Below are 22,500 nucleotides of genomic sequence, written 5' to 3'. Positions count from 1 at the left end.
TAAACTGGCAAAATGTGAAATACTTACGTGTTCTCGTGAGATCAGGCTGGATAATCGAGAATTTTCAATATTAGAAACATTTTTACTTTCTGATCAAACATTGTCAGTGTTGATTTCTTGATTGGTATTGAATACGGACGGATTCACCAAAAATTCTTACAGAAGTGCGACAAAAATCTGAACGAGTCATACTTTAGATAAACAAATAAAATAATTTAACTATTCCAAGTGTTGATGTTAAACTAAAGGGATACATCAACTGAGCATCTTCATGTGGGTTCCAAAATGAGTGTTTCTTCTCTAGAAAATAAAAGTAAACATTTTTGACTAAATCACTTTGAATGCTCTTTTCAGCCCTGAATGAAAAAATAAGGTCATCAGAAATTTTAAATATGGTAAACATGTTTATTTTCTGATCAAACGTTGTGTCACGGTGTTAAATTCTTGACTGTACTAGAATATCGCTTCCTCAGAAATTCTTACAAAACTGCTATAAAAACTTGAATGACTTTAGCTAAATAAAATGAGTGTTTCTTCTCTAGAAAATAAAACATTTTCAAACGAGTCACTTTGAATGCATTTTTAAACACTGAATGAAATAATGTAATCAGAAATTTTAAATATCATAATATATATATTTTTTTATTTTCTGATCAAATGTTGTGTCACGGTGTTGAATACTTGACTGTGATTGAATATCATCTTTAAACTTTAAATAAACAAGCCAGACTTTAACTAAATAAATAAAATAATTTAAATGATTTAACTGAAATCTTGACTGTATTTAGATATTGATTCACCAAAAATTCTTACAAAACTGCTACTAATTTATTTGAATGAATGAGCCATATTTCAGCTAAACAAATAAAATAATTTTATCCATTACAAATTTTAATATTAAAGAGATACTTCACCCAATCATCATCATGTGCTTCTAAAATGAGTGTTTCTTCTCTGGAAAATAAAAGTAACCTTTTTGAATGAATCAATTTAAATGCTCTTTTCAACACTGAATGAGAAAATAGGAAATAAGGTGATCTGAAATTTTAAATATGGTAAACATTTTTATTTACTGATCAAACATCGTGTCATGGCGTTGAATTCTTGACTGTGATTGGATATCACTTTGTCAGAATTCCTTACAAAACTGCTACGAAAACTTTAAATGAACGAGCAATACTTTAGCTAAATAAATAAAATCATGTGCTTCCAAAATGAGTGTTTCTTCTCTGGAAAAATAAAAGTACTTTTTCGAATGAATCACTTTGAATGCTCTTTTCAACACTGAATGAGAAAATAGCAAATTAAGTAATCTGAAATTTCTAATATCATACACATTTTTATTTTCTGATCAAACATTGCCACAGTGTTGAATTCTTGACTGTAATTGGTCATTACTTCGTCAGAAATGCTTTAAACTTAAAAAAAAAAACGAACCATACTTATATATTAAATAAAATAATGAAAATGATTCCACTGAATAAATTTTATTGAAAATAACAATTTATTCCTAAATGAAATAATCTAATCTCATGAATGTTAAGGCAAGACTATCATTATGATTTAAAACTGCCTTCTGTAAATCCTTTTGGTTACACATGAGCTTAATGGTCTTAGTTTTCCTTGATATTTATTATATTGAAATTAATAGTCATTATATTTTTCAAAATTTCATACAGGTTTGGAACAACACACAGTGAATAAATAACTCTGATTGTTTTTTTTTTTGGGGGGGGGGGGGGGTTGTTAATGTTGTTGTTGCTTTTTAATCAGCTTTGTGAAAAAGATTCAGCTGGGCCCAAGGTTTCAAGGTTTTTTTTTAACAAAATATTCAAGAACCTGACCATTCTGAATCGTGTACATATCAGTCAGACTGGTCTGGTGAAGTGAATCACTGAACAGGTTTGACTGAACACCATATGTCATAATGTATACTCATTCACTTTCCTTCAGCTTATTCCCTTCTTTATCAGGGATCGCCACAGTAGAATGAACTGCCAATTATTCTTACTTATTTAACCAGTGTATTTCATAATATTCACTATTTCGTAAATCTGGTAACCTATTTCATTATCAGAACTCAAGAACTGGATCATCGAAAACTCTTTCAATGGATCAACTGAATCACTAATTATTTATTTTTATAGCTTTTTCAACAGTTATCAATACAGAACATCAAAAATAAGCAGCAAACAAACTAAAGTAAAACATACACATGATATATAAAATAAGTAAAATAAAAATCAATAAATAAAAAGGGAGAAGACACAGTATAAACCTGTGGAAAAACTATTTTGTTAAATCAAATCATGTGGTACTGTTTTAATATAATTCAAAAATAAATTACAAATCTTTTTAAATAATTCACACTTTTCTCTCAAAGCATATGAGATCTTCTCCAATGGTATACATGTGGAAACTTCGCAGTTCAATTGGTATATGAATGTCTGTATTCCATTTTAAAGCAATGCATTTTTTAAGTATTGTCAGCAACATTTCAGTAAGTTTAATAGCGATCAACTGATTCACTGAGCAGCTTCGACTCAAGACTTTACTGTAATATATGCTGGGTTCTGCACAATTCCTTCATGTTCTCCAAACACTAATTGCTCGAGGTCACTGAAAGCACACTTATTTTCTTTAGCTTTTAATCATGTGATGTGAGTTTATGTATTTTGGTTTTGTGTATATTTGCATGTGTTTTTATGTACAACACTTTGGCACCCATTGTGGTTTGTTGAAAGTGCTCTAGAAATAAATTGAGTTAAGTTGCTTAAGTTAACTAAGCCGTGTTTTACACATTTAAGTGGATTTCACATAAAATAATTAAGTTTGAAGTAAAAAAAAATGAAGTATAATTTTTCAAAGTCGAAAAGAATTGTGTTAATTCAGCTAATTTTAAATAAGTAGATTGAACAAGCAGCAAAAAGAATATTTTTGAGTGTAAGTAAGTAAGTGGTCAACTTTTTTTCTGGTCTTTTTTGTGGCATGTTAGTTCTCCTTGACTTTTACTGTATTCATATTCGGCTGAGTCCATAATGACAGAATCTACATCCATATTTCTTCACAAACCTCATGCAGCGTTCACTGAGTGATGGCCCCCATAAATACACAATTGCTCAGTGCACTCCAGCCCCCGATCCCAGCATGCCCTCTGTTTCTCGACCGAGAGTCAGGTGTGTGCCCAGTGTCTGTCCAAAACGGCGACATGTCCTGGCGGCGGCACCGTCACAGACTCATAGAGGCCAGGGTCACGTTGAGTAATGATGATAAAGTAAACAGCATGGCCGCTAAACGTGTCTTGGCTCAGCTTTGCGTCCTCATTAGAGCGGCTCAGCGAGGACCCGGCGTGCACCCGGCGAGGGCCTGCAGGCTTTTCACTCCCGGGTTAGCGCCTCATTTCCCGCTGACGGCTCTTTAGGGCGGGCGCTGATGGCTCCTGGAGGTGCGCGGAGTGGACAGGTGTCCACCGCAGAGAGCGTAACGCCGCAGCTGGTACCATCTGGCACAAACTCGTGCCATTCAGCGAGCTGGCACCGCACCCCTCCGTCCCGCCGTCCACGGAGAAGGCATGTCAAGGGCAGGCACGGTACAAGCTTACTCACAGGGCAGTGCGGACCCCCCTCGGGAGGGCCTACAGCCTGGGGTAGAGGCTAATTTAGCTTCCACACCCACTAACCACACCACCTCCACAGGACTGGCAACAATGAAGCCCGACGGTGCCAACTGTGGGCTGAGCCACTCATTGTGTGTGTGTGTGCTTATGTGTGCATTTGTATTTGAAAAGAAAAAGAGCGAACCACTATACCTATTCATTAAGGCCTGGGCGGCTTCTCTTGTGTTCCCGTGAAAGCAAAACAAATAAAAAAAAAAAGTGCTTAATTACCTCTAGCCCGGACTACATGTTAAACTCATGCATCTCCCTCTGCTGCTGTCCTTTTTTATGCTGTATTTACAACCGGGTCTCTGAATGATTATGTGCAAATGCAAATTTCTATCAATAAAATATTTAAAGTGGTCCCATATGCGAATGATCACATCCAATAAAAACTTTGATTCGACATAATAAATGTTTGTGTTATATATTTATTATGTTTATGTGATACACACATACAGAAACTATACAACAACTATTTTGTTACACATGTTGAAGTCAGGGCGAGGCAGTGGCGCAGCAGGTAGTGCTGTCGCCTCACAGCAAGAAGGTCACTGTTTGCATGTTCTCCCTGCCTTCGCGTTGGTTTCCTCCGGGTGCTCCGGTTTCCCCCACAGTCAACCCCCCCCCCCCTTAATAAAGGGACTAAGCCGACAAGAAAATGAATGAATGAATGAATGTTGAAGTCAGAATTATTAGCCCCCTGAATTATTCGCCCCCCTGTTTATTTTTTCCCCAATTTTTAACACATTTCTAAACATAGTAATTTTGATAACTTATTTCTAATATATTTCTAATATAATTTGTAATATTTTTCAAGACACTTCTATACAGCTTTAAGTGACATTTAAAAGCTTAACTAGGTTAATTAGGTTAAATAGGCAGGTTAGGGTAATTAGGCAAGCTATTGTATAATAATAATTTGTTCTGTAGACAGACGAAAAAAAAAAGCTTGAGGGGGCTAATAATTTTGACCTTAAAATGATTTATAAAAATACAAAACTGCTTTTATTCTAGCCGAAATAAAACGAATAAGACTTTCCCCAGAAAAAAAAAATTATCAGACAAACCGTGAAAGTGTCCTTGCTCTGTTAAACATCATTTGGGAAATATAAAAATAATAATAATAATCAAAGGGGGGCTAATAATTCTGACTTCAACAGTATACAGTAAAATACACTTAAAAATATGATTCAAAAACACTATAGCATTTGCTAATTTTTTTTGTTTTTTTTTGTGAGATTTCATTTTTCTTCCTGAGGGTCATTTACTGACCCTCAGCACAGTGGCTGTTTCTCAATTCCAAGAATGCAGAGAACGGACATGCGTTCTTGTGGAGATCGGTCTTGCCAGGTGTTCTCGGAAGAAAGAACTTTGGAGACCACGAGAAGAGAGAATGCATCCTGTGAGGAATGAGATGCTGCGTTCTTCCTGATGGTCACGTGACCTTCACGTGTTTTTAATGAATAATTTAAACATTACAGCATACAATGACTTCTCGTTTTTCCCCTTTTCAATACATATACTACACATAAAGACTTTACAAATATACATTGCACAATATAAACAAAACAGATTTTAATACGAATTTCATCAAAGAAACACCCTTAATGTGTTTATTCCTTTATTAAGATGTCTATGGTGACGTTTATATTTATCATCTCATTTAGGGAAACTCCTCAGGTAAATAAGTTATATCTCTGAACTTTAATTATAAATCTAAATAAAATGCTGCGCTTCCCACCTCCAGTCGCAATGACTTCTGTGTCTTCTAGCACAAGTTCGGTGCTCAATTCTGCATTGGTGCGTCCTTAATATCAAGAACACATGCGGGAAGTTTCACGCGTTCTCTGTTCTTGTGGTCTTGAGTATTGAAACTTTGGCAGCTGATGATGACGTTACACGAGAACACGAGGACGCAAGGCCGCTGAAGAACGCATATTGAGAAACAGCCAGTGACTTTTCTCTTCGGTGGGACATACATCTTAAAATTGTGAAATAAAACAAACCTTCATTGCTCCTGATGATACATTAAGGTATTATGAAGCAAATCAATTGGTCTGTGCAAGAAACTGAACAATGCTTACAACTAGGGTTGTAACGGTATGAATTTTTTTACGGTATGATAATCGTCTAAAACAATACCACGGTTTGACGGTTTCGCGGTATACGGTATGTTACAAATGTTACAAAATAATTGAACAGTGAAGCAAATTTTACTTTTTCCAAATAATATATTTTTAGTTATTATAAACAACACCACTTACAATGAACAAATAAAAAAATAAGAAAATAATAAATAATGTGTCAAAGTCCAAATAAAGTCCAAATAAACATGGTGCAAATCCTGAGTAAAAAAATAGATATAAATATTTACTATACTATAAATAGTTACATAATGAAACTAGATTCAATATGGAACATCCTTAGGTTTTATGTGCCAGCATGGATATGGTTGTCTGTGGATATGGATTTGGATATGGATGTCTGCAATGCAGACAAACAGCTGCACCTTCATTTGCGTCTTTTGAAAACAGCAAGAGCAGCAGTTCGTCTTTGCTGTGTCACTGTTTTGTCATGTTTCTGTGCTGCTGTGCATGCAAAAGTACTTAGTATGAGAATCATTTCATGCAAAACTTTTTTTTTTTGCGTTTTATTTAGTCACGCAGAAATCTCTCATTCCGTGTTGTTCAAAAAGCTTATTGTTTGTTCCACAAACAAAAGCGAAACCTATGCTTATTGGTTGTAATATAGCGAGTTTGAACCAATCTGGGCATGGAGGAGGGACAATGCATCAATGTATCATGTCTGGTTTGTCCGGAGACACAGTGACGAGTGTTTCTTTGTCAAATCAGCGTGGTCAAATTTTGATGACGTAACCGCACTGATTCCGGAGCCGTGAATGTTATGTGATACAGCACTGGAAAGCTGAGATTCTCTTCTTTATGCCAATATTTGAATTGTATGAATCGGATCAGCGGATCAAAAGTTATTAAACATTTAAAAGCAATACTTATTTTTAGCCGCGGGCGGCTGTCTCGGTCTTTAAGGGTTAAAACCGTTGATATGCAATTGTTCATGGTATGATAATCGTGCACGTTCAAATCGTGGTAGACCGTCATACCGGTATATTGTTACAACCCTACTTACAACATTATTATATACCGTCTTACAATAAAAACTCACACAGAAGCAACAGAAGAAAAGAAATCTGACTATTAAAAGTGTCATATCAGTTGTATTGTATCTAACCATTCATTATTTTCCTTCAGATTAGCCCCTTTATTTATCAGTGGCCACCACAGTGGAATGAACCGCCAATTTTATCCAGCATATGTTTTGTGCAGCAGATGCCCTTCCAGCCACAACCCAGCTCCAGGAGCACCCGGAAGGCACCACACCAACATGAGGAGAACATGCGAATTCCACACAGCCCAGCTGAGACCTTCTAGCTGTGAGGCGACAGCGCTGACCATGAGCCACCCTAACTCTAACCCTAAGTCAGATCATCAGCAACTTTCCATCAAAGTATTATCATATTACAAGGCTACACTTACAGTACATACTGTTACAAGCACTGACAAAACAAATGTACAAATTGTACGAAAGGAGATTCTACTTACATACAGTAATATCTGTCAAACACATCACTCTTCAAGTAACTATAGATCAAGAGGGATATCCTCTCATATGAAAAACAACAACTGATATGGGATATTAGAAATAAGCATGTACATTCAACCGTACAGCACTGCAAGATAGTCCTATTTATACGAGCACACTTCTGACTTACATCTATAACAATTTCAACCGAAAGAATGCCAGTCATAATTTGCCACAGCCCTTCACAGACAGCTTTGATAGACACTTATGAAATGCCTGCATCCGTTCAAGTGTTTAAACTCTACTTCACCTAGTCGTACAAAGACCAAAATACAAGCTAGTGACTTTGAAATGTGAGCTTCTTTCAAAATGATGAATGATTTTATCCGGAAACATTTCCTTTGCTTTCAGCGAAGCCCCTCAATTTCACATGTAATTGTTCTACTATCGTTCTAAATCCCTCTTATTGACATGGTGGAAGATTTAGAGCGAAAAAAAAATACGCGCTTATGATTGTTAAACGCTCTTGTGATGAAGCCTACGATCATTGAATTTCACAGAGAAGGCTTCAGTCGAGACGTCGGGAATTTGTGACGGTGGCTTTATTCGATTAGCTGCGCTCACACGCTTAGTTGCTATAAGACTAGAGATCTCTTTAAAAATCGAGGGCTTGTTTCTCGTATTGAAATTGGATTATCAACTGGAACAGAATCATGCTTTTCTACAATTATGCAGCGTGCAATAAACAGATGTGAACAATCATACGCGAGAATAATTGACAGCCATAAACGCTAATCCCGAAGAATCAATAAAGTTTAAAAGCAATCAGATAGGCAGTCTTAGAGAAATCGATCAGTGTTTGTAGTGAGTGGGTAATGTGTTTCCCTGAGAGAAAAGCAGCTAATCACAGCAGAGAAAGACTGGGTTTATTCAGAAGTGCAATGCTAACGCAATGCATAATGGGATAGCCCTATATGATGTTCAATGAGAATGCATGATTATAAAGAATAATATGAAATATTAATTCTACAGTATATAAAGGAAGACCCGGTTTCTTGTATAGTGATGCTTTCTTCTTTCACAAATCATGAGAGTATAAGCAAAGCCTGTACAGTTTATAACCTATATTTACTGTATGCTTTAATGGAATTTCGGGAGATGGCAGTGAGTATGGTTTTAGTAAAATTTGAAATGGCATACTACTATAGTATTTTCTAAATGTTGAGAATATTTTAATTTTAAACTTGGGAGAAAAGCCATCCTTAGCTTACACAGGACTCAACATCAACCTTTTTGCTTGGTAGCATGGGTGCTCCTAACCTAAAAATGTAGGCGCACTAGCCAAAATTTCGACGCACCTGCCAAAAAATTATGAGCACCGTTACTACAAGTTTCATATTAACATATTTATTGTGTTTGAAATCAACACTAATCAAAAATAGCAAACACGCACTACTTGACGTGAATGAGTTGAACTGAGTTAACGAACTTTGCTGTACACGGGTGGTGTCTAATATTGCACAGATGATATTATGTAACCATTTAATCTTGAATGCATGCTCTTTTGCGATGGTGAATGCGATGTCAGTCGCAAGACTGACAGCATACTGATGATTAAATGAAGGATTAAATAACGTTAGAACAAATTGTGATTAAAATGTGTAAATGTGGCCAGAGGCGGGTAGAGTATCCAAATTATATACTCAAGTAAAAGTACAAGTACTAGCAGAAATTTTAATTCGAGTAAAAGCAACAATTTTTAAAGTTACTCGTGTAAGAGTAACATATCTGATAAAAAGAATTACTTAAGTAAATAGTTACTAGTTACTTTTCATTATATATATATATATATATATATATATATATATATATATATATATATGTATATGTATATATATATATACATACATACATACATACATACATACATACATACATACATACACACACACAAATTTCTATTCTGTGTTATTGCCGTGTCTTTAATATAATGTAATTATGCTAGGGGTCACAATCCAATAGAACTAGTAACTATACGCTACTATAGTAAAATTATACAGTAGTATATAGTAATTATAAACTATTATTTTTTTCTTTTCAGTAGGTTATGGTTAAAATATGGTTATTCTTATGGTTTAATAAAAATAAATATTTTTTTTAAATCACCAGGCGAGCCCCCTTCATTGTCCCGCAACCACTCGTGGGTCAAATAATAATCAATAATAATATTCAAATCATTAACTACAAATAATAAAATGATATAATGATAATTATATAAATGGCTAATGATTAATTGCTTAAATAAAATAAATAAAGGAAGAATAAATTAATATAAACAAATGAAAATAAAACACAACACAAATGAATGGTTGCTTTCTTGAAGTTTGCAACAAGGATTCTCAGATCCTTAGTTAGATTCTTCAATACCTTATCTGAAAGCTAAAATAAATAAGCCAATAGGAATTATGACTATTTAAAAATATGACATATGAAGGCTAAAAACAAATCAAAATATTGAGAAAAAAGGGTCCAAATTAAATTCTTAGAAATGCATATTACAAATTATTTTTATATATTTACAGAAGAAAAAGTACAAAATATATTTGCTAAATATTCGAATAAAATTTGGCATAAAAGCACTAATTTTGACCTATATAATGTATTTTTCCCTTTTTTTTAAATAAATAAATAAATAAAACTGACTGTATTGTCCACTCTGAAAACAAAATGACTCTGAAATGGAAGTGTAACTGGTTGCAAAAACTTATATGGGCTGAGTTTAAACAAACTAATGAAATTCAGTAATGTTCAACCTAATTTGTGTTTAAATTCAGCCCATATTAACTGTTTGTAACCACTTACCTTAAAAAAATTAATAAATCCAATGAATCATCTTTTTTTAATGCAGGGTCAAACATATAAAAAGTTCCATTTGCACAGCAAACACACACTTAAATACAGAATAATGTGTATATTCGTATAGATCAATATTGCAACTCACATTTGTACCCAGCTGGAAACCAAGTTCACATAAAGGCCACTTCAAGGGTCATGGTGAAGCTTCATTTGACCACAGTAACAAGGAGCGAATCCCTAGCAAGGTCACTGCTGAGCTCTCACCTACCCCGTGAAGTGTGAGGTCAGACAGCACAGCATTATGGGAGGGCATTCTCAATGATGCGTCACAAAGTGGCGTTTATAGAGGAGCCTGACACCTCTCCCTCCTCATCCTGACCACTTCTCCTTTCCATCTGCCTCCTCGTCTGTCTTTATCAATTTTACGGCGAGAGTGAGAGCGGGAGATGTATTTGTCGGTTGACTCTTGACCCTTGCCCAGGTCACCGGTGACGTTTTCAGCAGGAGGTCTGGCCTGCCTTATCACACATTCTCCTTAGACACACTCCACGTCAAGGCCGTTCTGATGGAGGCAAAAGCCAGACACCACTTTAAATTTCATAAGCCCCGGACACATGATTTGGGTGGGGGGGAAGAAAGATAACAGGCCGAGCCGCCCATCCACTTGCTGGCCTGCTCTCGCTCTGGCTTTCTCTCCTGTCATTCATTACCGGCAGATTTCTGCGAGCCTTCACTGAGTTGGTAATTTGATAAATGGGCCAGTCCTGCTCTCATGGTTATCACTTGAACAATCAAACAAGCCGGTTATTGTATTTCAAAACACCGAAAAAGACCTTCAACCCAAAATGGCCCAGGAAATATGCTGTGCTGTCAGAGTCGTCTCGACAAAGAAAAAAAAGTCCACCTGAATGAGAGCTGTTTCTGATTAGAAAGAAACTTATATGATGGGAAAGCCTGCTATAGTGAGCTCATGTCCAAAGCTAACAGTAAAAAAAATCTAATGCATATGAAATATATGAAATATTATCTATAAACTCATCTATATATATGTATGCATATGTTCGAGAGAGAGAAAACAATCAAATGAGATGCTTTCCAAAATTACTAGAGGTGTAACGCATCACTGTTGATCCGTGATTTGTACGAATCCCATATTATGGTTTGGAACACACGTGGCCCACAAATGAATACTTTTTTGCTGGTAGATTAATCCTAAATTTGTAACAATCACAGAGAGATCAACTCTTGTGTCATTCAAATCACATGTATGAAAGCATTTAGGCTTTCCTGTCAAATATAATGACGAAAGAAGTAGTGGTAGGTTATTCGGGATGTGGTGGGTTTCTTTAAAGAAGTTTTCTTTCACTGCTTTTTTAGCCTGCATTAATACATTCAGTGTATGCTCCACGATTAATCATTAAAAGATTGGGATCTCAACACCCACGCAATAAATTATAAATGATGGTGATTTTCAAATCTTTATTTGTCCTTTGAATTGCTGCATTCAAATCTGTGTTTGAAAAAGCTAAAAATCAAGAAACAGATTGAGTCTTTAGTCTTTTGAGGTAGTAATCAAGTTACAAACAGTAAAATAACACAGAAGTACTGAGATAACAGTTTATAGTTTAGATATAAGCACTGATGTTTATGGTAAAGATTAAAATCACCATCATATGCATTTAACGGCACTCAAAAATGAAAGTTGTAGGCAGCAATTACATTATTTAACCAATAGGTGGCAACAACCAGCCATCAAAAATATGCCACTGAATATTTTGAGACAGTCCTTGCTGCAGCCTCGCAGCTTGATGACATAGTTGACCATGTCCGCTATGTAGTTGACCATCGCCTACACTTCCCCCTACCCTAAACCGTCGCAGTAGCATGGGCGCCACCTTAGTGGCCGGTACATGGTCCGCTGCGAGCTGCAGCAAGGACATCTTGAATAATTCTTCAAAAATGATTCATCTAGCAATGAAACGTGAAGTTTTATAAGTGAATAACTGAATCAATTATTAAAAATGAGACTAAACATAAATGTGGGTTGTACAATGTTAGATTTATACATTTAGCGTTATCAGCAACAGCAGCAGTAACAGTGAATTTTTCACATTACTGAATATTTTACAATTTATTTTATATTAAATTACAGGTTTTAAGTTCTGTTTGTTAAACCAAGTGTCTTACTGTAATGTTTTTGTAATAAATGGAAAGCAAATGGCATTTGTCTTCTCCCTTTTTTGGCTGATCCGAAAAATGGTCCGATCCATGACTTAAAAATCATAACGTGATACGAACCGTGAGATTTGTGATCCGTTACATGACTAATGATAACACTGTTTTATAGTTTAATATATTTATTTATTTACACTGTAAAAAAATGGTTGGTTTCACACAATTTCTTCATGTTGTCCCAACACTAATCAATTCAGTTCACCTAATTGCTTTTACAATTTTAAGTGGATTGAACATAAAACAATTAATTTGTGCCAAAAAAAACTTGAGAATTGTGTTGATTCAGCTCATTTTTTAGTAGTTTGAACATGCAGCAAAAATATTTTTTGAGTGTGCTAACTAACTAGCTAGCTAACTAACTTCTTTAAGTGCCTTGCAATTTATTGCTTATCTTTTATGAGATAAAGAAAGCATTTCTATTTCATTACACTTGAATTCTAAACAGTTAAATACTACAAAACACATATTCAAAAGTAAGTAGATGGGCCACAAATAAAACAACAATGAACAAAAATGTATGAAACACACATAAAAATAACATTGCTACTATCTATATTACTATGCCAAATTACAATGGCACTAACTGTAAACACTGTTTATATGCTCAACAAAAGAAGTTCATCTTTACTTGTTGTCTTAAATATATACATAGTATTGGCCACTGGCCACCGCTTAGCGATATAGCAAAATCTCTACTGGCTGATAAAACATCAAGCTGCGCCATATTGTGCGATGCACATTTTACCATACAGTGTGTTTATAATTCCAACTGCCTCGTGTGTGTCTCTCCCTCATATGTTCAGAGAGAGTGAGAGAGACGGATAATCACGTCTGGCTACACATTTTAATCAGTTCGCCCAATCAAAGAGATAATTGGATTGCATTGCCTGATTGCAAGACTCGCTGAAATTGGATCGCAAATAAATTGCCTCAAACTTGTGGAAAAAAGGGGAGGATTGGAAAACAAAGAGCCTTCTCCATAAACAAAGGGGTCTTACATGCACAAACATCCATTACCAAGTCTAACCGATCCCCTCGTCCGAAAGCCAAACTATTAGGTTGCACTTTTCTCTCTGGCCGAAGCCTTCACCTGACACAGATCCAAAGCAGCTCAGTAGACAATTAAAGGATCTGTGCTGAGCCAGTAATGACCTACTAACCCTATCCCGAGCCGATCCCCCCTGTCCGGCCCTCCCGGGACTGGCCCTGTCACAAAGTTATCAATGGCTTCCTTTCCAGCGCTGGAAATAAGCGAGAACGTATGGACTCCGGACCGACCGGAGGCTCTCCTCTCCACTGCAGGCTAAGAGAGAGCCGCTCCAGATTTATATGTTTATACCGCATTAAAGTCAAGCCACCGGGCTAGACGACAGCGGCGCTCGGTAATAAAGAGAGCGTGGGCGTGCACGCGCGAGCATCCGAAATCCATCAACCTGTACCAAACAATAACAGCCGCAGCTCGGCCCCTCTGTCATCAGAGCTAATAAACTCGGCAGCACTCATTAGAGTGAACAAGACACACATTAGAACGGCATTATGTTCTGGGCAATGCACTATATTAATTTCACCACCATAATGTGTGTTTTATTGCATCCAATAAGCATTTTTAATAAGCAAAGTGATAAGTGCTTCCCTTGTAAAACATCGCCAATTAGAGCGGCGTCTCCAAATGCTCTCGCTCAACAAAGTTAGCAGTACAGCACGGGCTAATGACCGCCCGCGCAACAACTTGGAGAGACAAAAGAAACTCGACGCGAGTAAATAGACACAAATATACAGCCCCGCTCCAGAGAGAACAAAGCTGAGCGAAATTGCATTTTACATCATCGAGAGCGCGCGGAACGTGAAACTAATACGTGGCGGCCACCGTTCAGATAAGGAGACAAAGAGGGGGAAAGCGCATGCTTTCTTTTTCCATGACAATTTGGAGATCTTGTAGGAGGCTTAATTGTGTAATTGGGTGTCTCAGCTGGCTGGTGCTTCCCCCGGCAAAGCCAGGCGGTGCGGCATCACTTTAATTAGCAGAGGCAGACAAAGGGGTGATCTCTAAACACAAATAAACGGCGCACACCTAAGAACCATCGGAGAGGGGCCTTTGGTTGGAAAAACTTTGCTTTTTTCCCCTTTCAAATGACTTGGTCTACTGTGGGTTGTTATTCTTACAACTGCATGACAGCTTATTTTAATGGATGTTATGATGTCGCGGGGCAAAGCGCGTAGTCTGGCCCGGCCTGCCGCTAATGAGACGGTGAGATGGTTCTCCTGCTGTTATCGTTACCAGCGCTGGCAGAAAGAGGGGCTCATCTTTAATCTCAGCCCCCTGTCCTTTGGGTCCAATGTTAAGGCATCTCCAAAATCATAACATACTAATTAATTTTATTTTTCAGGAGGGTTTCAATAAGCACGCCTGCCGCAGTACTTTGTGTGACTTACAAACACTGTTTGCTTTCAGAGAAGGGCAGCTAATTGCTTCCCGGCTTGACATCATTATATGGCTATGCGAGGGGATGTAGACTGTTTAATTAAGGTTGGATGCAAGTTCATTATTAGATTCACACAGAGTCTGTGTGCACAGGCTTCTTTCCTGCAAAGCCCCCACTGTAATTTAATACAAAGGGCCTTTTGATTTGCAGTTTTATTTTATTTTTCCAATATGCAGCGAGCCCCCCGCCGCCCACCCCCTTTGTGAAATGCCACACGGTGCCTCTGCGCAGACTGTACTCTCCACTTGGCCTTCCGTTTAGGCATTAGCTTTTTTAAGTGTGATGCATTTCATCCCAAGCGAAGCTCTCTCTCTTCCTCCCTCTGTGCGCCACGACAAAAGATATTTATCAGCAAGTCTGAAATGCAAAATGATCGCTCTAATTGAAAAGTACACGGTTAACTAATGCTAATAGTCTTTAGATTAAGTCACTGCCTTACCGTGCTGGCTTTTAACCCTACAACACGTTCCTCAGCTCATCTAGTTTTTCACCCAGACAGCCGGCCACGCCGTGTCATTTGTCTCAATTACTGATTGCTAGATTAATCTGATGTTACCTTTCCGCAAAGTGCTCCTCTTTAGATACATGCGCTGCGACAATGCAATTAGGTCATCGGAGGGCTAATCCAATTTAGCACGTTAGCGTCAGATGCGTAAGTGAGGACGTTAATATTTATTTATTCCTAATTGCGCGCAACTGTCCGGGCGGCGTCCTGCAGGCTAGCAGGGGGTTATCCATCCTGCGTTAGGAAGCCATTTTCACTCTGTCAGAAAAAATAAACTCCCTTATTAACAACTTACTCTGAATAATATCCTCTCCGCCGCTTGAGTAATCGCCTACATGAGTGGCCACATTCACGTGTCGCCTTGATCTAGTGCGCTGCGCTACATCACACAGCGCAATCGCTGATCAGCGTAATCTAGCATCTCTGTTTTAAGAAAATATTCACTCGCTGGCTCGAGGCGCTGTTGCGATTCAAACAATTTATAATGAACGTGACACGGCGGGGTTAACAACTGCCTGCTGAAGATATTCACAAAAGAAACGTACAATATGAATGTTGCTCAGAGCTGCGAATGTGGGCTGGTGGAGAGATGCATTCTTGAAAGCAAAAATCATTAGAATATAACGCATAATACCTCAAGAGCAACACGGCGGCTTCAAAGGTTGTTAGAATATAATTGACACTTTCAACTTGTAGTGTCCTGAAGTCATTTGCACCAATGGAAATAAATGAGCGCTGGTTCGGAGTTCTTCCAAGACGAGTTGATTTGCATTCGTCTGGAAAAACACATGGCGATTTAAAACGAGCCGCGCACAAACACACGAACACTCTCGCCCTGGCAGTTTTGACCCTATTTGCCTTTCAAGCATCTCGCGTTTTTGTGCATGCTAATTTGGGATCGTTATTCCAGCGGTTGTGTGTGTGTAATGTTTGTGAGAACGCAGCATGTGTGCCTGAGGGTGCTCGCACATGCATGTATGCGCTAGTATGTATAGTATGTGTGATGCAGTGCGGTGTATAAATAGCTGCTCTGTGTTGGTCTTAATGACGATGCAATGGCTTGCTGTTGCCCTAAGGGCCCGAGCGCTCAGAAGGAGCTTGTGTTTGGACTCAGTCTGCCAGTGTGTGTGTGTGTGTAAGTGTGTGCTCAATGACTCCAGGCTTCCAGCTTCAGATGACCTTGTACAGGGTCCCACAAATGGTTTTTCAAGCTCACTGCTGTGGAGGGAAATTGATATGTTTACACAAGGCGCAATTATTTATATGACATTACGCACTGCAGGTATGGATTCAATTTGGCCTGATTTGAACAGATCCTGCTTGGAATATGAGCAGTGGCCAGAAGATGGATGCATTTCACAGGTTGTTTTTAAGATATGCAGCACTATCATTGCTAATTCAAATGTATATAAATATTTATTAGCATTACAATTAATCTCAATGTTAGTCACTCATGCTTTCTGCCTTCTTTGTGTGGTCAACAGAACTTCCTGACAATCTCTTAGCCTAAAGTACCATGTGACTAAGCACGACTCTAAAACACAGACATGTATTGATGCATTTGACAGCTTCAGATATCTGTCGCATCGGCCATCTTGGAAAAGTCATGTCATTCTATTCTGCTGAAGTATATGCAGATATAAAGTGTATATTCATACATCAAAATAACTATGGTCAACTTACTCTTCACACTGGCTTTGACCATTCCAATATAGTAGCTGCTAAGCTAAATAAGGCTTCTATATGAAGCATATGTAGTACTACAGGTAATTGATTGGTAAAATGCAGCAAAACAAATTAACTAAAAGTGGTTGGTTTGGTTAGATTGGTTCTGATTGGTTAGCTGCCCCAAAGCATTGTGATTGGTTAATGTTCAATTTATTCCAAACCAGTTAAACGGCCACTTACTTTCATGCATTTTGTGAGAAGTTGATCAATTGACGTGTTGTAAATCCAGCAGCTCTAATCTCTCCTAACATGAGAGACTAACATGGTGGAGGCCATCAGCTCTCATACATCAACTAATTTGAGAGATAAAACAACAAAATATGTGACTTTAGACATATTTGAGGCTCGGAATATCAAATATTTCACAATGTAATTACAAAAAAAGCCTTTTAAGTTTGATATTTGTAACTTTGTAGATAATTTTTAATCCCAAACATACTGTACGCACTAAACACTAACATTCAATATACATAACATTCATAACAATATTCATAACATTCATGCAAAATAGGACCCCTTTAAAATCCCAAAATTATCACTTCAAAAAGAAAACTGAAACCTTTTTTTTTTTTTTTTTTGCAGAAAATTCAATTTGGCCTGATTTGAACAGGTCCTGCTTTGAAAAAAAAAAAAAAAAAAAAAAACAATATATATATATATATATATATATATATATATATATATATATATATATATATATATATATATATATATATATATATATATATTTTTTTTTTTTTTTTTTTATTCGCAACACTTTCATCGCTTTTTCAAATGTGTGTGTGTGTGTGTGTGTATATATATATATATATATATATATATATATATATATATATATATATATATATATATATATATATATATATATATATATATATATATAATAAAATTCCATATAATTTTATAAAAAATTATAAAAGAAAGCTATTCTTTAGCATTCCCGTTCATCTCAATGTTACATTTGTGTGATTAACAGAACTTCCTGACAATCTCATAGGCCAAAGTGCTATGTGACAAAAAATGACATATACTATACGCACTACACACTAACATTCAAAAAGTGAAAATGCATAACAGGACCTCTTTAAAAACCAAAAATCATCACTTTAAAAAAGAAAACTAAAACTTTTTTTTTTTTTGCAGAAAATATAAATATTACAGGTAAAACTTAAATAAAAACATAACCTGAGGCACCTAAACTGAAATATTGTAATTTAAAACAAACAACCAAACAAATAAATAACATTAAATAAAAATAATAATAGTACATAAATACAAAATATTAACCCATGTGGTTTGCCAAATAAGCATACTACCAAACTACAATGTTCTTTAAATGCTATTTAGATTAATGTATGCAGTGGCTATAACTGACCCAATCTTACTAACCAAACCTAAAAGTTCCAGACCTGTCTGACTTCCCACTAGGAGACAAATCCTGATTGGACAAGATTCCATGTTTCCCTCCCTGCATCTCTCTCTTCTGCTTGTTTTTTTTTTTCCCATGCTCTCTTTAAAGCCCATTAAACTCTAATTGCATTCATTGATGCTGACTAACAATTTCAGCAAAACATTGCGGTTAGTGTAATACCATGCAAAAATAAATAACTACCAGCGATTCAGCCACATTATAAATCATTTGTGCTGTCTCTGCTTAGTCTAGCAATTAATTTTTAGGCTCTTGAGCGCGTTGCTAAGAGGGTATAATAATACCGAGCACGTATTTATGCTTGCCATATTAACTTGTTAGCGTCATTGTCTGCATATGGCGCGCCGGAGAAATCTGTCCCCGCTACTTAGCAAACGATAAACGTCATGTTGCTGAAACACAAGTGCACAAAGCAGAGCGTACAGCATGTCAGCGCTAAGCTGCTGAAATGAAGCATTACACCAGTTTATGCATGCTATTTAGCTTGCTTAGAATAGCGTTCTGTTAATGCAAGTTTTCTGTATGCATGGAATATGCAGATCTGCTGCATTTGTGAAGGAATACCACTACATAAATCCCTCAATGCAGCATTGTGTGGCTGAATAATGCAGACGTATTTATCAAGTGAAACCTGCACTATAGCTTTCCATTCCGAACAAAGCCATTTGTCCTTAAATGGACAAGTAGTTGTTGTTGTTTTTCGAGCAGGCCAAGTCCCGTGTCAATCTTATCTGTCAAATAAATACTCCTTTAAAGGGCGGCCGGGTTATCGTGTCGATCTGCCGGTAATGGTGGGATCCCTGGGCTAAACGTGTTTGGTTTAGCATGACACGTGTATTTGTCTGCTCCGCTTTTTCAGTGTGGAGTGCGAATTTGCGGTCGTTGTTATCTGCTTGGATTAAGGGCCAGCGGCGGCTTGTCCGCTGTGATTATCCTGACAGCCAGTCCACTGACCACCGCTTCTCCTTCTCCGCCTAATTGAAATGTAAGGACTCGCCTAGCCGGTTATCCTCCCTTATGGAAAATAAATGGATTGAGGAATATTTATTCCATGCTCTGACTGCGAAATTAGGGCGAAATGTAAGTTTGACTAACTCAATCAATGAATTTAGTAAAGATGTATTTCAGAGCGGTATTTAAGGATTAGTCGCAGCGTACGGAAATGAAACCGTAAGGGGGGGGGTTGACGTCTTGACAAATCTATCTGGGACAAGATCAACAACTTAATGTTTAAACCAATCACTCTAAGTATATATTTGAGCTCGGATATGCAGATGTGATGTTCAACTCCCTGAGGTTCAAATATACACTCGAAGGATCAACAGCACTCTGGATGGCCAAATTAGCCCCGAAATCCTTCGAATTTATCAAACATGAATTTCAACAAGGAACCTCGTCTGAAGAAACACAAGAAGCGCCCATTAGCGCACATGGAAAATAAATGCCTTCAAGGTTTAACTACTTATTTTTTGACATGCAATCAGCTTGACTGTGTTAATTTACATAGCCTGATAAATACCATCTGGACGGTAATGCGGAATAACTCAAGGTACGAAATTGAGCATTCGCCCCTGCAACCAATCAATGAAACAGCTATGGGCAGCACTCCTCCTCGGCCTGCCTAAATATGTTGAGGCATCTGATCAGAATTTTAATGATATAGCTGCGTCTTTCCATTATATCTGCACAGATGTGAAGCACAATGTTTTTCACCACTGTTTGTTTTGTATTATCTTGCTTAAAGGCTTTGCTCTCACCTCGCAAAAAAAATATTATGCCATTATTTACCCACCCTCATGCCGTCCCAAACATTTTCTGGTTTAAATATAAAGATTTGTTTTAATGAAGCAGAAAAGATGGCGACATGGTGGCTCAGTGGTTAGCACTGTTGCCTTACAGCAAGAAGATCACTGGTTCGAGTCCCTGCTGGGTCAGTTGGCATGTTCTGTGTGGAGTTTGCATGTTCTCGTCATGTTGGCGTGGGTTTCCTCCGGGTGCTCCAGTTTTCCCCAGAGTCCAAACACATGAGCTATAGGTGACTTGAATAAACTAAATTGGCATGTGAATGAGAGTGTGTGGATGTTTCCCAGTAATGGGTTGCAACTGGAAGGGCATCCGCTGTGTAAAACATATGCTGGATTAGTTGGCGTTTCATTCCACTGTGGCGACCCTTTATAAATAAAGGGACTAAGCCGAAGGAAAATGAATGAAGCAAAGGATTTTTTGATGAATATTCAGTTCAGTTCAATGATTAAAGACTATAATGCTGATAAAATGAAAAAAATTATAATCAAACATTTTGTTTTGTCTTTAAACATGAATTTCTAATTTCAATTTTTTAAAAAATATTTCAATAAATTCAATCCAACTTTAAAATGGGGGGTGTTTTAAATAATGGTTTACACACACAGCATTGTTGGTTTACATAAAAATCTAACAAACATAATCCTGTTGCACTTCTACACTTTATTTGGTTTTATTATATATAAAAAAACAAGAAAACATTGTTAAATGATTATCTGAAATATTTTATGGCATACTTAAAAAAATGAAAAAATAAAAGATGATTTAGTATTCAAAAATGTTTTCATTTTTATAATTTTTGGACATACATTGGTCTTACACTACATATTCTCTAATTTTTCACAGTATATGTATTAATATGTAATATGTATTCTGGTACTTTTACCATTAATCGACATATAGGCCTATACCAAATGGTTGACATATTAGAAATTATGGGATGAGAAAAATGGGTCACGCTTTAATTTGATGGTTCGTTTGTTGAATTTAAGTTACATTGCATCTACATGCCAACTAATTCTCATTAGATTATAAGTAGACTGTTAGAGTTAGGGTTAGTGTACTTGCAAAGTTTCTTTTAGTCAGTTGAATGTCTGTTTTCTGTTGAAGGAGCAGTATCAACAAATATTAAGCAGACAATCTAATATTCAAATGGAACATCAAAATAAAGTGTTACCAAAAAATGCATTGAGTGTGTTAAATAGCGACATTAGGAGTTAAGAAATGCAATTGTAGTTTTTTTTAAAGGAGCGGTTAGTGTTAAATTACCCCTTAAAATTAACCTTATGAGTCCATTGAACTTATATTATGTTAAACTGATTTAAAACGGCTTGTGTAACTTATAAAATTAGGTTAGAACATGTTTAAATTAGTTTAATAAGTAACAATGACCTAAACATATGCTGTCAGGACTAATTATCATATACTTCTTTATAGTGTGAAGATATATACATACAGTTGAAGTCAGAATTATTAGCCCCCCTGAATTATTAGCGCCCCTGTTTATTTTTTTCCCCAATTTCTGTTCTGTTCTCAGAAGATCGTTTCAGCACATTTCTAAGCATAATAGTTTTAAAAACTTATTTCTAATAACTGATTTATTTTATCTTTGCCATGATGACAGTAAATAATATTTTACTAGATATTTTTCAAGACACTTCTATACAGCTTAAAGTGACATTAAAAGGCTTAACTAGGTTAATAAGGTGAAATAGGCTGGTTAGGGTAATTAGTCAAGTTATTGTATAACGATGGTTTGTTCTTGTGACTAGAGAAAAAATATAGCTTAAAGGGGCTAATAATATTGTCCCAAAAATGTTTTTTTTAATTATTATTAACTGCTTTTATTCTAGCCGAAATAAAACAAATAAGACTTTTTCCAGAAGAAAAAATATTATCAGACATACTGTGAAAATTTCAGTGCTCTGTTAAAAATCATTTGGGAAATATTTAAAAAAGAAAATAAATATCAAAAGGGGGCTAATCATTCGGACTTCAACTGTATGTGCAATATGTGTGTTGACTTTTTTATTGTACAAATAAGAAATAATAATATTTATATAAAAGTATTTACAATTAAATGGCTTTATTTATGGCTCTTATTATTACATTTATATACACAATAAATTATTTATTTTTATATTAACAACAACTAATTTCGGAAGACTTTGAATTCAGCCTCATGATTTTATCTAACCCAAAC

General features: G+C 36.4%; 1 protein-coding gene and 1 non-coding gene across 9 annotated transcripts in view; both read right to left on the bottom strand.

Annotated features, from left to right (window-relative positions):
• LOC141376869 (uncharacterized) overlaps positions 1–22,500 on the bottom strand; it is a 601,238-nt gene that overhangs the window by 416,447 nt on the left and 162,291 nt on the right. The gene's annotated exons all lie outside the window — the stretch shown is intronic.
• LOC147834573 (uncharacterized) overlaps positions 1–22,500 on the bottom strand; it is a 205,417-nt gene that overhangs the window by 169,713 nt on the left and 13,204 nt on the right. For 3 of the 8 annotated variants that reach the window (XR_015504670.1, XR_015504668.1, XR_015504674.1), the window contains exon 1: positions 10,260–10,378. This is a non-coding gene — a transcript (uncharacterized LOC147834573). The other 5 variants (XR_015504672.1, XR_015504669.1, XR_015504675.1 and 2 more) reach the window with 4 other exon arrangements.

This window comes from Danio rerio, chromosome 12 (assembly GCF_052040795.2).
Source record: "Danio rerio strain M-AB ecotype USA chromosome 12, GRCz13ab, whole genome shotgun sequence".
Classification (NCBI taxonomy): Eukaryota; Metazoa; Chordata; class Actinopteri; order Cypriniformes; family Danionidae; genus Danio; species Danio rerio.
The sequence above is the reverse complement of the archived record's forward strand: the minus strand, read 5'-3'. Positions and strand labels throughout refer to the sequence as shown.